Source organism: Trichosurus vulpecula, chromosome 1 (genome assembly GCF_011100635.1).
Source record: "Trichosurus vulpecula isolate mTriVul1 chromosome 1, mTriVul1.pri, whole genome shotgun sequence".
NCBI classification, from domain to species: Eukaryota; Metazoa; Chordata; class Mammalia; order Diprotodontia; family Phalangeridae; genus Trichosurus; species Trichosurus vulpecula.
In genome coordinates this window covers 417,293,277-417,312,778 of record NC_050573.1, presented here as the reverse complement: position 1 = coordinate 417,312,778, position 19,502 = coordinate 417,293,277, and the positions used below count along the sequence as shown (strand labels likewise).

Sequence of the window (19,502 nt, the reverse complement as noted above, 5' to 3'; positions counted from 1 at the left end):
AATTAATTTAGGTAGAATTGTCGTTTTTATTATATTAGCTTGGCCTACCCATGAGCAACTGATGTTTTTCCAGTTATTTAGATCTGACTTTATTTGTGTGAAAAGTGTTTTGTAATTGCACTCATATAGTTTCCTGGGTTCTTTTTGGCAGGTAGACTCCCAAATATTTTATAATGTCTGCAGTAATTTTAAATGGAATTTCTCCTGCTATCTGTTGCTCTTGGGTTTTGTTAATAATATATAGAAGTGCCAGTGATTTATGTGGGTTTATTTTATATCCTGCAACTTTGCTGAAGTTGTTTATTATTTCAAATATTTTTTTACCTGATTCTTTAGGATTCTCTATGGAAGGCCTTTTCAATGGCAATTGTAGTAAATCAGAAGAGATCAGATTGGGTATCCATTTAGGAATTCAGTTCCACTAAGTCACTACTTACAGCAGGGCTGTCCAACCTTAGGTTTTTATTGAAACAATGGACAATATATTTTGACCACTTTAGTGAGAGTTGTGTGGTAGCTCGGCTTTGTTTACTAAAGCATTTATGTAAATTTCTATGCTTGTAGGCGGCTGCATAAATTGCACTGAGGGCCCCTTGCTGCCTGTAGGCTGCATTTTGTACAGCCCTGACTTACAGGGTTCAAGGCACTGTGCTAGACAGGATGGATGAAGAATGTATATTTTACCTAAATTGTGCTATATCCCTCTCAGGTAATTACGTTTTGCTTTTCCTTTGAACTTGGGAAGTTATTACTTTTTCATTTAGATTCCATCATGCTTTTCCTCCCCATTCTTCTAGTCTATAGTCTTATACTTACCACATGTCTTTTCATTGCCCTGTTGGTCATCGGCAATTGTAATTTTGATGATGTAATATTCCATGACGTGCAGCTATATAACATCACTAAGAGAATATTGTTATTAGAAAGATAATTTTTATAATCTGTTATTATCTATCAGTTATTCTTTGAGCCTCTTCAGCCAGAGAGTGGTCATCTGAAACAAGTTGCCAGATGTAGCATTATGGTATTTCCACATCATACTGAGGAAAGATTTATTCTTTCCCAGTGATCCTTTTCATTTCTTCTTGAAGACTTTCCCAAGACATATGTAGTGGTATGGCTTTCTTCCTCTTTTTCCACAGGGAAAGATGTAAATGAGATTCTCTTGGAGATTTTGTTTTGTAGTTGCTTCTGTGTAACTTGCACTAGTGGTACTAAATGCTCCCAAGAAATAGAGGAGTTAAATTAAAAGGTGAAAAGATGTGACTACCAAAATATAACTAATAGTTATTAAAATCAGGTTAAGTAATTTAAAATTCTATGTGACTTAGTGGAGGGAGTTCCAGGCCTGGAGTCAGAAAGATTCATCTTTCTGGCTTCAGACTTGCTGTGTGACCATGGGCAGCTCACTTAATCCTGTTTGCCTCAGTTTCCTCATATGGAAAATGAGCAGGAGAAGAAAGTGGCAAGCTACTCCAGCTCTTTCAGATGTGACTGAAATGACTAAACAATAACGAATTTAAAATGCCTTGAATAATTTAAAAAGGCTATTTTAAAAGGTCTTCAAAAGACTATCTTACGCTATTCCTTATACAGTTATGTTATCATTATAAAATTATACATATACTTACGTTCCTTATACTTATATTAAACTTATACTCCTGAAGCTTGCAAGTGAAACTTGTTTTTACCAGTTTATTATTATACATACATATGTATAACATTTTATATTTTTACACACACACACACACACACACACACACGCAAACAAAACGTTAAGACTGGCAGCCTCTAATAAAGAATGAAGAGCTGGCCTCAGAATGAAAAAAACCAAAATGTATTTTGAAGTCTTTGATTTGCTCACTGTGAACTACTAGATTAGTCTCTTACCTTCTCTGTGCCCCAAGCAAATTTCTAAGACTTTCAAGTTACAGAGCAGATGTCTGTCCATGTAGCTAGTTTCCTCCTTGGGTGATCTATATGCCAGTGAAATCATAGTTCTCATTTTAAAAAATACTACCATGGTTAGGAAACCTGTAGCCTCAAGGTCACATATGGCCTTCACAGAAGTTTGGATTCTGTCAAAGTGCTGCACTTGGGGACCCAGAGGGCCACATGTGGCCTTGAGGCTGCAGGTTCCCAACCCCTGTAACTAGACCTTACATTTTTAGACTACAGTCTACTAGATAGAGTCAGCTAGACTGTATGACATTCGGAAGGTGAGGGACTCCCACAGAGAATACCTTATCTCTAGTTTCTCAGAGTGGAAATTACTGCTTACATAGAGCATATTTTGCTGTAGCCTTGTGCCTTTTATCCCTGAAGGGCAGAATTCAAGGCTAAGGCTGGAAGTTGCAGAAGAAGATTTAGGTTTGTTGTTCAGTAATTTTTCCATCATGTATGACTCTTTGACCCCATTTGGGGTTTTCTTGGCAAAGATAAAGGAGTGATTTGCCTTTTCTTTATCCAGCTCATTTTACAGATGAGGAAACTGAGGCAAACAGGGTTAAATGACTTGTCCAGGGTCATATACTAGTAACTGAGGCCAGATTTAAACTCAAGAAAATGAGTCTTCCTGATTCCAGGCCCAGTGCTCTATCCACTTTCTATGCCATTAGATGGTAAAATGACTTTTAAAAAAAATTAGAAAAGAAACAAGATGCATCATCTCTCATGAAGGTTTAAAAGCAGGAAAACTCCTCACAAAATGTGATTTCTAGTCACCTTAATCTTGATTTCATTTTACAATCAAATGATTTTAAACTCTATAAAGACTCTGTTCTTGCCCTAAAGGAAGTAGGACTGACAAGTAAAGGCATATATGTGAGGTGATTTGCATTTGGGGCTTGTGAAAATAAGTCTAACTCTTTTATTTATCATCACACCTTTTATCTAGTAAAATATTGTAACCTTATAAAAACCTTTCTAAAATAATTAAACTTGTAAGACTTCTCATTGAGTTGTAAAATTTACTTTTGTTTTCTCTACCTTTCTTTTCCCTTCTGTCTTTCCATACTATTACTACTTCCCCTATCACTAGCCTTAGAGGTCAATTCTTTCAATTTTTCTAGGACTCACTTTCCTCCAAAATTCTCTTTTTCTTTGAAACTTCATGTAAGTCTTACTAAAACAGAATGAAGTTTAAAAAAAACTAGCAAAAGGGGAATACAAAAGAATGGAAAACCAGGTTTAGCCATTCCGTTATTAATGAATATTCTCTCCACAAAATGTACCACTATGAATATTTGATGTTTATTGGATGTTTCTGTTTTTGACAATTTGGGGGTATATTTGTAGATATGGGCTCATTGGGTAAAAGAGTATAGATAAATTAGTCTTGGGTTTTTTTTTTCTCTTGGATAATTCCAAATTGAACTACTTTCTTGATCTTTTAAAACTGTTGTACTAAGCATTTGGAAAGTGTAGCACATACTAGGTAATCAAATAAAACACATTTTTGGCCCCTAATAAGTTTCCTCTGCAAGACATATCAGCTTGTACATATAAATGAGCAGGATTTTTCAGGAGTGTAGGTGCAATTGGGTATATATAAAGGCATGTAAATAATTCGAAGGAAATTGTAAGAGCACACAGAATTTAAATAAATATGCATACATACATATGTACATACATATGTGTGTGTGTGTATATATGTATATATATATATATATAATACATATACATACATACACACACATATATAGATATAGTCCCTGATTAACTGCTGTAGATGCGGTAAAAAAAAAAAATGAACTACGGAGAATTAGTTTTGGCAGTAAGATTAGATGGCAGAGGTACAGAGCTCAGAGTGAAAGTTGTAGTAGCCCATGTGAGAAATAAAGGAAAAAAGCATGAGAGAAAGGAGTAGGTGTTATAGATTCTACATCTTTGATCTTACCACATGTTATGAATGCTTAAAAGAACTAGGTAAAAGAATAGAAGTTTTTGCCAAGCAAAAGTCCTTATGGAATGATCAGTTGTATTATTTACAGTCAGAGAATAGGACATTATATGTTTCATGTATATTCTTTTTCTATTCATTCATTCATTCATTTATTGATCTAGAGTTTAAATCACTATTTATTTAATGTTTTTAGTTTTCAGCATTAATTTTCACAAGAGTTTGAATTACAAATTTTCTCCTCATTTCCACCCTCCCCCCCCCCCACTCCAAGATGGCATATATTCTGGTTGCCTCGTTCCCCAGTCAGCCCTCCCTTCTGTCACCCCTCTGCCCCCCATCCCTTTTTCCCTTACTTTCTTGTATGGAAAGATAGATGTTTATGCCCCATTGCCTGTATATCTTATTTCCTAGTTGCATGCAAAAACCTTTTTGAACATGTTCTTTTAAAACTTTGAGTTCCAAATTCTCCCCCCTTTTCCCTCCCCACCCACCCTCCCTAAGAAGGCAAGCAATTCAACATAGGCCACATGTCTATCATTATGCAAAACCCTTCCACAATACTCATATTGTGAAAGACTAACTATATTTTGCTCCTTCCTATCCTATTCCCCTTTATCTAATTTTCTCCCTTGACCCTGTCCCTTTTCAAATGTGTCTGCTTTTGATTACCTTCTCCCCCATCTGCCCTCCCTTCTATCGTTCCCCCTTTTTTATTTCCTTCCTCCTTCTTTCCTGTGGGGTAACATATCCAATTGGGTGTGTATGTTACTCCCTCCTCAGGTCAATTCCAATGAGAGCAAGATTCACTCATTCCCCCTCACCTGCCCCCTCTTCCCTCCCAACAGAACTGCTTTTTCTTGCCACTTTTATGGGAGATAATTTACCCCATTCTCTCTCTCCCTGTCTCTCTCAATATATTCCTCTCTCATCCCTTAATTTGATTTTTTTTTAGCTATTCCTTCATATTTAGCTCAACCTGTGCCCTCTGTCTATATTATATGTATATATATATATATATATGTGTGTGTGTGTGTGTGTGTGTGTGTGTGTGTGTGTGTGTATTCCCTTCAGCTACCTTAATACTAAGGTCTCATGAATTATACACATCATCTTTCCATGCAGGCATGTAAACAAAACAGTTCAACTTTGGTAAGTCCCTTGTGATTTCTCTTTCTTTTTTACCTTTTCATGTTTCTCTTGATTCTTGTGTTTGAAAGTCAAATTTTCTATTCAGCTCTGGTCTTTTCATTGAGAAATCTTGAAAGTCCTCTATTTTATTGAAAATCCATATTTTGCCTTGGAGCATAATACTCAGTTTTGCTGGGTAGGTGATTCTTGGTTTTAATCCTAGCTCCATTGACCTCTGGAAATCATATTCCAAGCCCTTCTATCCCTTAATATAGAAGCTGCTAGATCTTGTGTTATTCTGATTGTGTTTCCACAATACTGAAATTGTTTCTTTCTGGCTGCTTGCAGTATTTTCTACTTGATCTGGGAGCTCTGGAATTTGGCAACAATATTCCTAGGAGTTTTCTTTTTGGGATCTTTTGAGGAGACAATCTGTGGATTCTTTCAATTTCTTTTTTACCTTGTGGCTCTAGAATATCAGGGCAGTTCTCCTTGATAATTTCTTGAAAGATGATATCTAGGCTCTTTTTTTGATCATGGCTTTCAGGTAGTCCAATAATTTTTAAATTATCTCTCCTGGATCTATTTTCCAGGTCAGTGGTTTTTCCAATGAGATGTTTCACATTGTCTTCCATTTTTTCATTCCTTTGTTTCTGTTTTATAATATTTTGATTTCTCGTAAAGTCACTAGCTTCCACTTGCTCCAATCTAATTTTTAAAGTAGTATTTTCTTCAGTGGTCTTTTGGACCTCCTTTTCCATTTGGCTAATTCTTTCTTTGAAAGCATTCTTCTCCTCATTGGCTTTTTGGAACTCTTTTGCCATTTGAGTTAGTCTATTTTTTAAGGTGTTGTTTTCTTCAGTATTTTTTTGGGTCTCCTTTAGGAAGTCATTGACTTGTTTTTCATGGTTTTCTCGTATCACTCTCATTTCTCCTCCCAATTTTTCCTCTATTTCCCTAACTTGCTTTTCCAAATCCTTTTTGAGCTTTTCCATGGCCTGAGACCAGTTAATGTTTTTCTTGGAGTCTTTTGATGTGGGCTCTTTGACTTTGTTGACTTCTTCTGGCTGTATGTTTTGGTCTTCTTTATCACCAAAGAAAGAATCCAAAGTCTGAATCTGAATCTGAATCTGTTTTCGCTGCCTGGCCATGTTCCCAGCCAACTACTTGACCCTTGAGTTTTTTCGTGGGTGGTATGACTGCTTGTAGAGTAGAGAGTACTTTGTTACAAGCTTGAGGGGATGCGCTGTTGTTTTCAGAGCTGTTTCTCACAGCAAGCTCTGCTACACCCGTGCTCTTCCTCCCTGAAGAACCACCAACCAGGACCTGACTCATCTTAAGCAGGCTCTGCACTCCCACTCAGATCTGCCACTTAATTCCTCCCACCAGGTGGGCCTGGGGCTGGAAGCAACTTCAGCTGTAGCTCTTTAGCTGCATCACCCCCGCTGACCCCGGGGCAGTGGCTGAACAGCAAACTCCTTTCACTCTGTCCCCTGAAGCTTTTCCCACTAACCTTCTTTGTTGTCTTTGATGTTTGTGGGTTGAGAAGTATGGTAACTGCCACAGCTCACTGATTCAGGGCGCTAGGACCTGTTCTGCCTGGCTCCTGGTCTGCTTGGTCCAGGTGCAGCCCATGCTGGTCTCTGCTCCGCTTTGCTCCCAGCTCCATGCGCGATAGACCTCACCCAGCGACCATCCAAGCTGTCCTGGGCTGGAGCCCTGCTTCACTCTGCTATTTCGTGGGTTCTGCAGTTCTAGAATTTGTTCAGAGCCATTTTTTATTGGTGTTTGGAGGGTCCTGGGGGAGAGCCCTAGGCAAGTCCCTGCTTTCCAGCTGCCATCTTGGCTCCCCATGTGTATTCTTATAAGGAGATTTTCTGACTATATAAGATCAAACCATTTGTTTATTTGAAGGGAAAAATGGAATGGTCATTAATTCAACAAGCTCTTTAGTAGGACTGACCACGTACCAGGTACTGTGCTAGGTTCTGAGGATAAAAGATAAAAGTGAAGCAGTACCTGCCTTCGAGAAGCTTACTTGGGTGGAACAACATGACTACATTTAAGTAACCATAAAATAAATTTAAATTAGTATCAGGGTTGGCTAAAGAGTACAAATAACTGGGGATCAGGAAGAAGCTTGTTTCTTTGAAGGTTAAGCTAGATCCCTGCTTTATTATCAAATGATATATGTTAGCAAGACAATTTTTATAAGACTGTTACCTTCTATAATTTGAAAGTGCCATTTAACATTTTAATAGATACCTTAAAAGTGGTAACCAGGCTGCTTTTTTATTCCACACTCTGTTTATGTGTAGGTGATTGAATTGAGAAAGACATGAATAGTTTGTAGATGCATTTTTCATTCATGCTTGTTGGCAAAGTAAATATATCTCTTTTTATGGTAACTTTAGTCAGATAATCTGTTAGTGAAAGTAGTTTATTTTATTCAATGAATGTTTTTAATAGAATTGGTACCATATATAGGTTTTTATTCTCACAAAGATGATAAACTGATAAAGGTAACAAAATGTTTCAGAAGTAATTTCTTCCCTTCCTTCCTCTCCCTTTAACTACACAGTGGAAATAATAGCATGCTTAAATTGTCAGTTTCTGTAATAATACTATCCATAACATCTTCCTTGTTCAGAAGAGTGAGAAAAATATTTTGATGTCTGACAAAATGAGATCCCATGGTTAAAAGTGTACTATTAGATAATGCATCAGTCATTCAGTTCATACTTATTTATTGAGGACCCTCAATTAGGGCTTCATTCTCTGAATCATTGAAAGTATTTAAAATGGACTTTCAAAATAAAAGTCTGTTTTGAGCAAATCTAGGAATTTGGGAATGGAAGTGATTATTATATTAGTAGTCTCCCTGCTTCTTCCCCAAACCCCCCAAAAAGATAAAATGCAATGGAATTTGTATACTTATGTGGTGGCTATTCTGTATTGTTCATTGTTCTTAGGAATTTCATTTCAAAGAAACAAGATACAGAAAAAATTTCTTTTCTGGTTCCCCTTGGCCTCATTCCCAAACCCTAGTAGAAATGCATTTTTTTTTAATGAAAAAAGAAAAACTATTTATATAGGCAATGAAGTAGTAGCTATATTCCTTGTTTCTTGAACATTAATTATACTTTACAAATAAGAGACTATTAAGAATTTAGTAATAGCAAAACAGTACAAGGTCCCATTCACTATAGATTAAAACGGCTGTGGAGTTTATGGTAAAGGGATCATCCCTTTTATTTATATGTTTTATGTCATTTTATAGGAAGAAGATTTTCTTTTACTATTATAAGTGTTTTGTGTATTGTATTAAAAAAATACTAGATGAATATGTGATCATCAGTGGCCAGCATGATGAAGAATGTAGTTGTAGTTGTGGAGATGGCATTTCTGAAATATTGAGACCTAGCTTCCCCAAATTGATCTATTGCCTTAGCAGGATTAAAAAATTTTAAGAATGTTTATTTTTCTGAAATTCTTAATTTTTTCTAAAATTTACTAAAATTTTGATTTCTTCCATTATAATCATTCCATCTTTCATGGCTGCTGTTCCCCTTTATTTTATTACTGCAACTTCTCATTTTGGTCTTGATGAGCCAGTTTCTTTTCTACATACTGTGTCCAATGTATTCAACAATGATGAGACCTCAGGTTCCATTGGGATGGCCTTAACTCGTATTTGGTTTCTCTTTGTAGCCCCACTGCACAGAAAACTTTTGGCACCCTCTTTCTCAAGAGAACATGTGTTTTCAATCCCTTTGCTGTGGAATTGGTCTGTGAACATTTTTGTCCTGGCATTCTTTTGGCTTCTTTTTAGTCATCCAGTGTGTCATCCAGACTGGATAGATTAGGAGGACTTTGGGAAAATGTTTTGTGCTTGGACATTTCATCTGACCTAAGTACTTGTAAGGAGAAAGTATTGCTTCTGATGCTTTGAAGAAAATTTCAGAGGCATGTGGATGGAGAGGGATAGATGGAGAAGGACAAAAACGGAAGTGGGTTTTTGGCAAAAATACAAATATCTTCTTTTGTAAGGGACTTTTGGTCAAGAGTTACTTTGTACAATAAGTACGAAGGATGCCATGGTCATAGGGTGAAATCTGTTCCAGCAACAGTATTGAGAAGACAATTTTTAATTTTAAAAATAGATCTGTTAACATCATAGCCACTTCTAATGGTTGTTGAAATTAATAAAGCTTCAAACACTTCCCAGCTTAGCTTTATTTTTAAATTAAAAGTGCAAGACGTGAAAGTGGTAATTTGTGTTAGTCCAGTACCCAGAATTAAATGAGAAAAAATAAGAAGTTGTAGACAATCCCTTATTGAGGGAAAAGAATGTTATATAAGTCAACTCATCTGAGTAATTTTTTGGGAAAATTTGATGTAGTTTACCTTAGTCTTTACTTTTTATTTTAGTCTTTATATTTTTGATTATCTATAGGGGAGTTAAATAATGTAGCCATAATTAAATTTAGACTTTTTTGGTGTTAGGAAGACATCCCTCACTTTAATTCCTCTATTTTTCTTTTTAAATCAAAATATGTTTCTTAGGATCATAAATTCATAGAACTCATAGCTGAAGCAACTTGAGGGTGTAGTGGTTATAGTGCTGAGTCTGTAATTAGAAAGACCAGTGTTCAAATTCCACCTCAGACTCTGACCATGGGCCTCAGTTTTGTCAGCTACAACATAGCAATAATGATAGCACCTGTTCTCTTTCATATCTGCCATCACCTGGTGGACCCAGTGCCATGATGTAGATTTCCATGAAGACTTTGATGGGGAAGACCATCACGCTTGAGGTTAAACTGTCCTATACCATTGATACCAAGATCCAAGATAAGAAAGGTATTCCCCTGATGAAGAAAGATTGAGCTGGGAGGCGGTGGGGCAAGCAACTGGAAGATGGACACAGTTTGTCTGACAACAACATTCCGAAGGAGTCTCCCCTTCAGTTTGTTCTCTGGCTTCTATCTAGTGGTGCCAGGAAGAGAAGGAAGTCTTACACCACTCCCAAAAAAGAACAAACATAAGGGAAAGAGAGTTAAGCTTGCTGTTCTGAAGCACCATACTGTTGATGCGAATGGCAAGATGAGCCACCTTTGAAGAGAGTGCCCTTCTCTGATGAATGTGATACTAGAGTCTTTATGGCTAACCATTTTGACAGGCATTATTGTGGCAAGTATTGTCTAACCTACTGCTTCAACAAGCCAGAAGACAAGTAAACATGTATGTGTTAATAAAAAGAAGTCATCTATTAAAAATACTAGTAATAACAGCATCCACCTTCTAGAATTGTTGTAATGATCAAATGAGATAATATTTGGAAGAACACTTAGCACGGTGCCTGGCACATAGTGGGAACTTAATAAATGCTTTTTCTGTCTCCTTTCATGAGCCGAGACATTAGAAGACATTTAGTCAGAGCTTCTCATTTAGCCCATTAGAAAATAGATACACAAAGTATCATAACCAGGTTTTGAATCTACAAATCCTCTGGATTTGAATCCTTTGAGTCCTCTTTTTCGTATGTGGTTTTGCTCTCTTAAGTCAGTCTAAAAACTCTTCAGGCAGGGATGACAAGACAGATTTTCAAGCACAGGATGGTCAGAGAAATAGAGATGACCCCTTTGTTTAGGTTTGAGCTGCTGATTTTTAGTTTGGAAAACAGAATGTACTAAAAATCTCTTTTTTCATCAGGTGTTGATGTCCACAAACAGCTTTATAAACATCATGAAATTGGTTGTCAGATTTTATAGACTACTCTCTGGACAAATACCATGATTTGTCAACAGTCTGAGCAAATCCTTACTGTGTGCCATATTTATGTATGAGCCTGAAACGCATCTAAAATTTCTGAAACCTAGGCCTAATGTGGCAATTGACTATGGACGTAGACACATTGCTTAACTTCATCTTCCCCTAGTTTAATCTTCATAAAATGTGAGTCCCTTAAATCAATAGCAATAAACATTTATTAAACATCTGCTCCCTGGATAACATGGTGCAGGAAGGGAGGGAGAATGCAAGCAACTTCATGATCCATGCCTTTAAAAAACTTGCAGTTTACTACAGGAGAAAATTCATGAACCAAAATAATTATATTACAAAGCATAACTTAAGTACTTGAGATGCAGAATTCTGTGTAGTCAGGAAAGAAAAGTTCATTGTCAACAATTAACAGTGGGTGGCAGTGGGGGTCAGTGTCTGGGATAAGAGAAGGTTTCATTGAGTAGTAGGCATTTAACTTGGCTATTGAAGGACAGGCATTATTTCAGTAGGTGGAAAAAGGAGGAGTGGGCATTCCATGTCTGAGAAATAATTTTTGCAAAGCCATGGAGACAGAAAGGATGAAGCTTGTACAGGATGTTCTAAGAAGTCCTGTTTTGCTGGAACACAGAGCCTATGGAGGATACTGAGATAAGGTATGAAAGGTAGGATTTACACACACACACACACACATATGGGAGCCTCTGAGATGCCTTCCAGTGCTGGAATTCTATGATATTCACATGAATTAGAAGACTGGATGCACTTACTCCAAATATTATAGACGTATATTGTGATGTGTGTGTTGGTGTATGTGTGTATGTCACAGAATCCGAGCATTGGAAGGTGTCTTAGAGGCCACCTCATTCAACCATGTCTGAGTAATAGCTGAATATTAATAATATCTGTAGTAGTAATCTGTAATACCTGAAACAAATGCATCTAGCCTTCACTTGAAAATTTCTTGTGAAGGAATAGCCTACTACCCCCAAAAGCAGCACATTCCATTTTTGGACAGCTGTAATTATATGATCCTAATATTTTAGGATTATTATAAATGCTGAGAAAATAAGGTTGTTTATGCAACAATTTAAACATTAAAGGAGAAAATTAAAATACTTTCATGTTTTAAGTCCTTTAATTCTTAATTCAAAATCAGTATTTACCTAGTGATACAATGTGGCTGCCAATGGAATACCATAAGGCTGTGTGATACAGTGGAAGGAACATTGATCCTGTAGTGAGAGGGCAATAAATTCAGATTTCTTCTTTGACCCATTATTTTTATGACCTTGGGCAAACCTCATTACTTCCTTAGGCTTCAGTTTTGTCACCTGTAAAATGAGGGCATTGGAACAGATGGCTTCTGTGATAGGTTCAGTATTCAGAGTCTTCCCTGTATCCTCAAAAGGCTAATTCTTTTCCTAAATGGTGAGGAAGGCGTCCCCAAGTCTTGATTGGTTCGGGGAGCAAAGGCTCAAGCCATATCTGCATTGATTCAGCTTCTTTGTGGCCTTCAGCCATATTAAATGTGGCCTCTTGGTTACATTAGGACCTAAAAAGGTCCATCCCTATGAAGTCAGGGCCTTTCAGACTTGGCAGAAGAAAAGCAGATGTCCTAAGACCATAGAAGTCATAATGACCAGGAGGTGTGTTTTGGAATGGAGGTGAAGAGAAAGCTGTGTCTACCTAAGCTTTGCTTTATTCTTAATGAATATCCTTTCTGTACTATAGCTAAGGAAACCATTTTTTGGTTCACTATGGCCATCTCATTTCATTCCAATACCTAACCTAAACTAACAGGTAATTGGCCTTAATTAGGTCTGTTGACAGCCTCCATGCTCTCCTTTTAGCTCTAAACTATGATCCTGTATCAGTACAACCAAAATTACAAGTGGACCGGAGGGCAGAAAAAAAGATGTTTGGTGGGTATAGGTAGGCTGAAACATATTATCATGGCATGTGCACTGAAAGATTGATTGTGGAAAGAAAACGTCTGACCAGAAAGTAAGGCAGACTAGTCTCCTAGTAAGAGTAAGGAATAATAGGAACACAACAAGAGGGCTACACTAATATCCATGGAAAGAATAAGTGGAAGGCCTTATCCTCATTTGGTTGATTTTGTTTGACCCTTCATTTTTCCTACAAGGGAGGATTCAGAGTGTGGGTGAGAGTGTGTTAAGTGTATATCAAGAAATGATTCCAATATTTTAAAAAAAGAAACTTTGGAGAATTTATGAGAAGGCAGAAATTGTATATGATGAGAAAGTTCAAATGGGTTGTATTTTGTGCTAGAAGAGAAAGTACCCACATTAGGAAGATCTTAGATCCATTTACATTGTTTCAGTTCTTGCCAATCATGATTACATAAATCCCTTCTTTCAGTCAGTAGATCAATCAATCAGTCTGTATGGAGCTCATGGCACTATTGTAGGTGCTAAGGATACACAGAAAAAAAAAATGCAACAGTCCCTGCTCTCAAGGAGCTTAAATTTAAGAAAAGGTGACAATATTTAGTTATGTACGGTATGGCAGATAAATACAAAGTAATGCGAGAGGTAGTTTGAGCTGGATTTTGAAGGAAATGAGGGATTCCAAGAGATGGAGGCGAGGTGAGGTAAGCATAGAGAGTGGTGGACAGCCTGTACAAAGACCCAGAGAATGAAATGTCGTGTAGGAGGAATAGCAAAAAGCTTAGTTTGACTCTACCATGGTATGAACATGTAAAGGTATATATAAGTAAAGTTGCTAAGGATTTTAAATGCCAAACAGGGGTTTATATTTTATCCAAAAAGTTTTAGAAAGGCATTGAAGTTTGAGCCGATTAGTGACAGGGTCAGTCCTGAATGAAAGAAAGAAAAAGGCATTTATTAAGCACTTGCTGTGTACCAGGTACTCTGCTAAGTATGGTGGATACTCCCCTAAAGGAGTTTATATTTTAATAGAAGAGGACAACATTTATGGGGAAGCAGGAATTTGGAAGTCAGGAGAGTGAGGAAGGAGGACGTAGAGCACGTGTGAGATGGCTGGGCTTGGAGATAACTGGGGGAGTGGAATATTGGGCCTAGGGAGTTGGCATGATAAAGTAATAGCTAACCAGTCAGGCCTAAGGAGAAGGCCAACAAGGAGATGGCCAGAGTGCAGGCAATATGGCTTGGAAATGGTAGCTAAAAAGTGTCCTGGTATTGATGAGGGTTTGGGGTGAGAGGTGCTCGACACCCCAAAGTACCGACACGCCGGGTCCTGCCGAAAGAATTCGACTCAAGCTTTCTCAGCCAAGGGAAAGGATAAAGTTTATTAAGAGTTAGCCAAATAAGCCTGCCCCGAGAGATCCCACCCCTTGCGACGCCTGTAAGGAAAAAGGGCCAGATCAATCTGAGCTAGATTGGTTCTGACCCCCTTCATGGAGGCAAGATGGAGATTATATACACAAAGGTTGTGGGAGGGATTGAGGGGTGGTCTGGGGTGACCAGAAGAGGGGTCTAGGGAGGGACTTAAGGATGAGGTCAGACTCCCGGGTGGGGGAAATAGCTGAAGGCGATATGGAAATGACAACCCATCAAGGGCTGGGGTAGCAGAGCTAGGGTATAGATATTTTGATCAGGGTTAAGGATGGGAAACAGGATTAAGGGTGGGAAACAGCCGGACAATAGAGGACTGGGCAAGGTAGGCATTTGGGCTTAATGGTTATAGCCTCAGGCCAAGGCCAGGTCAAGTGGCAAGATTCAAGGAGAGTTCAAGGGGTTCCCAGAGACTGTGCCCTCATCAGTACTACCAGTACTACTGGGTAAGATAAGGTTGTAGCTTAGTAGGGCCTACTTTCCCAGGAATGGCGAGTATAAGTTCTAGTGGGAGGGGACTAAAGTGTAGGCAGAGTGACTTGGAAATTGTAACTGAAGGCTACTATGTGTTTAGTGGATTGGAATGAGGAAAACTTGAGGATCTAGAAGGCTGCATGTGGCCTCAGGCCTGCAGGTTCCCCACCCCTAGACTCTAAACTGTGGTAAGATAAGGGTCTAAACTATGGTGGTAGATACCTGAGCAAAAAGAATGGTACAGATGTAAGAGATATTATGAAGGCAGCAGTGAAAAAGACTTTACAACCGATTAGATATATAGCTTGAGAAAATGTGAGAAATTGATGATTATCTGGTTGTGAACTTGGATTACTGGAAGGATGGTAGTGCACTAGCCAGAAATAAAGAGGTTTGAAAGGAGTTGGAGGGGTGGGGTCGGGTGGGGTGGGGTTGAGAGAATCCCAGAAGATAAAGAACTCAATTTTGGACTTGTTAAATTTGAGGAGCTTATAGTTCATCAAGTTGGAAATATCTAATATGGTGCTGGCAAACTGGGAATGGAGGGCAGGAGAGATACCAGGGGTGGATACATAAATTTGAGAGTCATCTGCATAGAGATAATAATTTGAACCCATGGAAGCTGATAAGGTCACCAGTGGAGATAATGCCTATAGAAGAGCAGAGGGCCCAGCACAGGGCCTTCTCAAACCCTTTACTGAGCTACCTATCACCATCTAATCTCTGTGCTCTTGTTCCTAGAGTGTCCATTTAACTTCCTGGCTCTTTCTTCTATTTTGGCTCTTAATCACTGTGAAATACCCCAGTCTTTTAAATGTCAGCTATGATCCATGCTAGTGCCCAGATAGCTTCCCCCTACATAACCCTGTCACAGAAGCATGATTATAAAATTGGAAGGGTCCTCACAGATCTCCCTGAGGACTTTTTTGGGGGGTAAATTAGGAATATGGTAGGGGTTGGACTGTGTCTTAGGATAAACATGCATTACCTTTTTGCCAAGTAAGCCTTCAATTGGAAGGCTTATGTTGGCTCATGGTTATCAACCTTTTCAAAAGCTGGTAGCATAAATATCACTCCATTCATGAAACAATAAAGTAAATATTTTTGCAAAACCTGTTTAGAATATTACATTTCAGTTGCTTTTAATGCCTGCTTGAATCCTATTTATAGTATGTCGGGGCTGTCCAACCTCAGGTTATCTTAGGGCTGCATTAAAATAAAATGATTATTCAAGGGCCGCACCGGAATAAACAATACAGTACCCTAATAGAAAGTGGGGGAACGTGCATCATCAATATGACAGGTGAAGGCGTGAAGTGCGAAAGCAAACAAAAAACAACAAAGTGACAACACAACAGTATAAAGGTAGATGCACACTGACTAGTCTGCATCCTACAGATGGAATGCATCCCACAGATCAATTGAAAATTCCATGTGATATGCTCCGTCCGTAATACTGCTTAAAAACACCAAAGAAAATTAACAGTAATGAGATTATTAGTGATGGAATTAAAAAATCTAATATTCATTCCATGCAAATTATTATTTTATTTTTTTCACTAGTGAAAATTAAAACCCACAGGCAGGCTGCATAAAATTGCACTGCGGGCTGCATGTGGCCCACGAGCCATATTTTGGAGACAGCCCTGTGGTATGTAAATAAGTGCTCCACCAACCTTATTAACACAAGTTAATAGATACCTAATAAACCAGACTTATGTGGATCACATTACTTACAGATCTAGCAAAATCATGAAATGACATTCATAACATTTTTTTCATCACATTTGGTGGGCTATTATTTGAAAAATCAAGTATGTTCATAAAGGCAGAAGCCATATTTTACAGTGGTTCTCCTGGACTCATGAAATCAGTTATAATAAAATCTAGCAGCAGTTCTGAGGTCTGTAGCATTCTGTTTCATAGCACTTTGGGATAAGAATAGACAAGACTAAGTCATCTACAGGTCATTTTCTCCATCCTTTTTCTGAATTTGTGACCTATTCAGATCTTACATATGTTTAATCCCTATGTTATGTAGGCAGCAGGGGAGTTAATGGGGAAAGAGACTGAGGGGTACATACTCTAAAGGTAGCTGACTTAATAAAAACACCTCATGTTTTACCACATTGAGAATAGACTTATAGCTTGGTTATAGATTATGATTGATTATTGGAGAAACCTTGGAATAATAGCTAGTTTTTATGTTGTGTCCAATATAGCAGTAAGGGAGTTCACTATACCACTTTCTGGCCATGTCCAAAGCCAGACTACCTTGCATGGACTCTCCACTCCCTTCCCCTAATTTGCTCTCCCTTGCTTTCCGATATGTGTTGTCTTCTCCCATTTGAATAGAAAATCCTTGAGGTCAAATTAGAGAATGCATAGGTGTGGAGGACCCTTAGGTGCTTCTTTCTGCTCTCGAGTTGCTGATGAGTCAATAGAGGGAACATCCATAACCTGTAATGTGGTAACTGCCAGCATGCATGGAGGTGGAAGACTGGATGGATTCCCTCTTAATTGGACTTTACTAAGGAAACTTCCTTGAGGAGGTAGGAGGTAAGTGATCCTAGAACTGTGATTTAAGGGAGGGAAGTGTTGGGGGTAGGAAGGAGATAATTGACTGATTTCCAGTCATTTGGAACAACCTGGGTAAAAACTAAAAAAACTAAAAGTGAGAGATTGAGGATGAAGTGTGGAGATGCATAGGAGATGGCATCTTATAGTACAGTACATTGAGCACAGGGACCAGAGCCAAAAGATTTGGGTTTTAAGTACTGCTGCTGCCATGTACTAATCAAGTGACCTCGGGTAAGTCACTTAAATTCTCTGGGTCTTAATTTCTTCCTCTGTAAAATAGGGGAATAATACACTATTTATACCACAGGGTTGCTATGATGAAAGTGCTATAGACATGTCAGTTATCATTTTTAAAAATAAGTTGAAATGGTACAGAATGTCAAGTAATGGTAAATTGATAAAATTTCATTCTGCATTTGTTAGTGTTAATATTATCCATAAATATTATCCAAAAAATTGTAATGTGATTTATAAACCATTCCATACATTACATAATGAAAAGTAACTGCACTTTTTAGTGGGAGATTAAAATTTCATCAGCTACTCTTCCAGTGATAGCAAGAAAACTACACATATTAAGTGGCTAATAAAAATATTCTGATAATCTGTGATTCCTTTCAAAAAATGATATGGTTCTGAGTTAGCATCTTCTACTTCATCACATCTGATTAAGTTGATAACCTTAAGGTTTTTATTTCTGAAGAAAAGCAGTGCTGACAATCTTCAAAGACTTAATGAAAACATAGTTGGGTTTTTTTTAGGATATATTCCAGTTTTGTTAGATGTTATATATGAAAATGTCTTTAAAGGCAAGCAAGGTTTGGAGGAATCTGAGAATGATTTGCATTCATAAAGCACCTTTTATTTGAAAAGATTGTACATTATTTCGCAAATACATATTAATGGTACTGTTTCCACTTTGGCTCTGTAACACCTTCCTGTCTTACTATAAATCACTTTGCTCTAAAGTTAATTTCCCTTCATTGGTGATTTCCAGCCTTTGTTTTATGAAGCTATAAATTTCTTTCTAATTATAATTTTTCTTTCTGCTGTATTAATTATTCATTGCTAACCATCTAGAGGGTGAGGTCTATAGTTATCACATGTACCCTTTGTTTAAAATGTGAAAACTTGATGAACTAGGGTCGATTGAATATATTTGTTCTGGAAGAGAATGTGACTTGAAGAATACCAGTTTCTGGGGTAGTTTGAATAGAGGTAGGAAAATTAATGTAGTTGAAAAAGTGATCCCTAGAGGTTATTTCCCTGTCTCACTCTGACCCCAAAGTTTCTGCCAGTGGTACAGTGGTGAACATTTTTATCTAATAAAGTTGAAAGATAATATTCCGCCTTGATGGTGCGATTTTGGCTGCAAAAAGAACTACACTGTCTCATCTCTGATTGTCAGTGAAACAGTGCAAATAGATTAATCCTTGTTTGGATTTATAAGTAAGAGTTAAGTTGCTTCCAGTGTAATGTAGCACCAGATCCAAGTAAACAGGCTATGATTTCAGTGCTAGACACTGCCTTAAGGCAGAAGAAATTACACTGTCATGCAGAGGATATGTAGCTGCTGCTATTTTTGTGTTTGAGTTCTTTGTTGTCACATAGTTGAAGTCAATCCAGATGAGGAAGAAGTGTTAACCAACAAAGGGAGAAAATTACCTGCACATGGCCAGGGGGGCATGGGGGAGGGGGAAGAATAGCACAATACTGTCTGAATATGCTGGGGTCTGTTCCAGTAAGCACTTTCTTCAACTTGTCTACTTGTCCTGATTGGAAATAAGTTGGTCACAAGAACAAAATGCCACCTAAAGCCACCCCTCCCTTGCTTTTGCAGAAGTGGGGCATTATAAGTGTGGAACGCTACATATAATGTCACATATTTTTTAAATGTGTTGGTTGGTTTGGCTAAGCTGGGTTTTTCCCCTCTTTTTTATTCTTTGTTATAAAAGATGGTTCCCTAGGAGAGAGGTGATGCTGTACACTGAGAAATCTAGGTGACATAAAACAAAAGATAACTTAAAATCTGCCTTTAAAGAAGAAAATAATTCATTGAAATCTTGAGAGTAAAAGGATAAAGTTGGACCTCGGGTATTAATAATGGAATTTTTAATAGCTGCTTTTAGTTGCTTTATGAAGAAAAACCAAAAGCTCTACTCGACATGATGGATTATTATAGGGTTAAATATCATTTTGAACGTGCAATCCATGCCATCTCTAATATTTTACCACTCTGGCTTTTGTGTCTTAGGTATTTTGGCTTCTTCTACTCTGTTCTGATTCCAAGT

General features: G+C 37.7%; 1 protein-coding gene and 1 pseudogene across 2 annotated transcripts in view; both read left to right on the top strand.

Annotated features, from left to right (window-relative positions):
• The window catches only part of ARL15 (ADP ribosylation factor like GTPase 15), a 523,367-nt gene that overhangs the window by 315,612 nt on the left and 188,253 nt on the right, over window positions 1-19,502 (top strand). The window lies entirely within an intron of this gene.
• On the top strand, window positions 9,802-10,272 carry LOC118851070 (annotated as a pseudogene).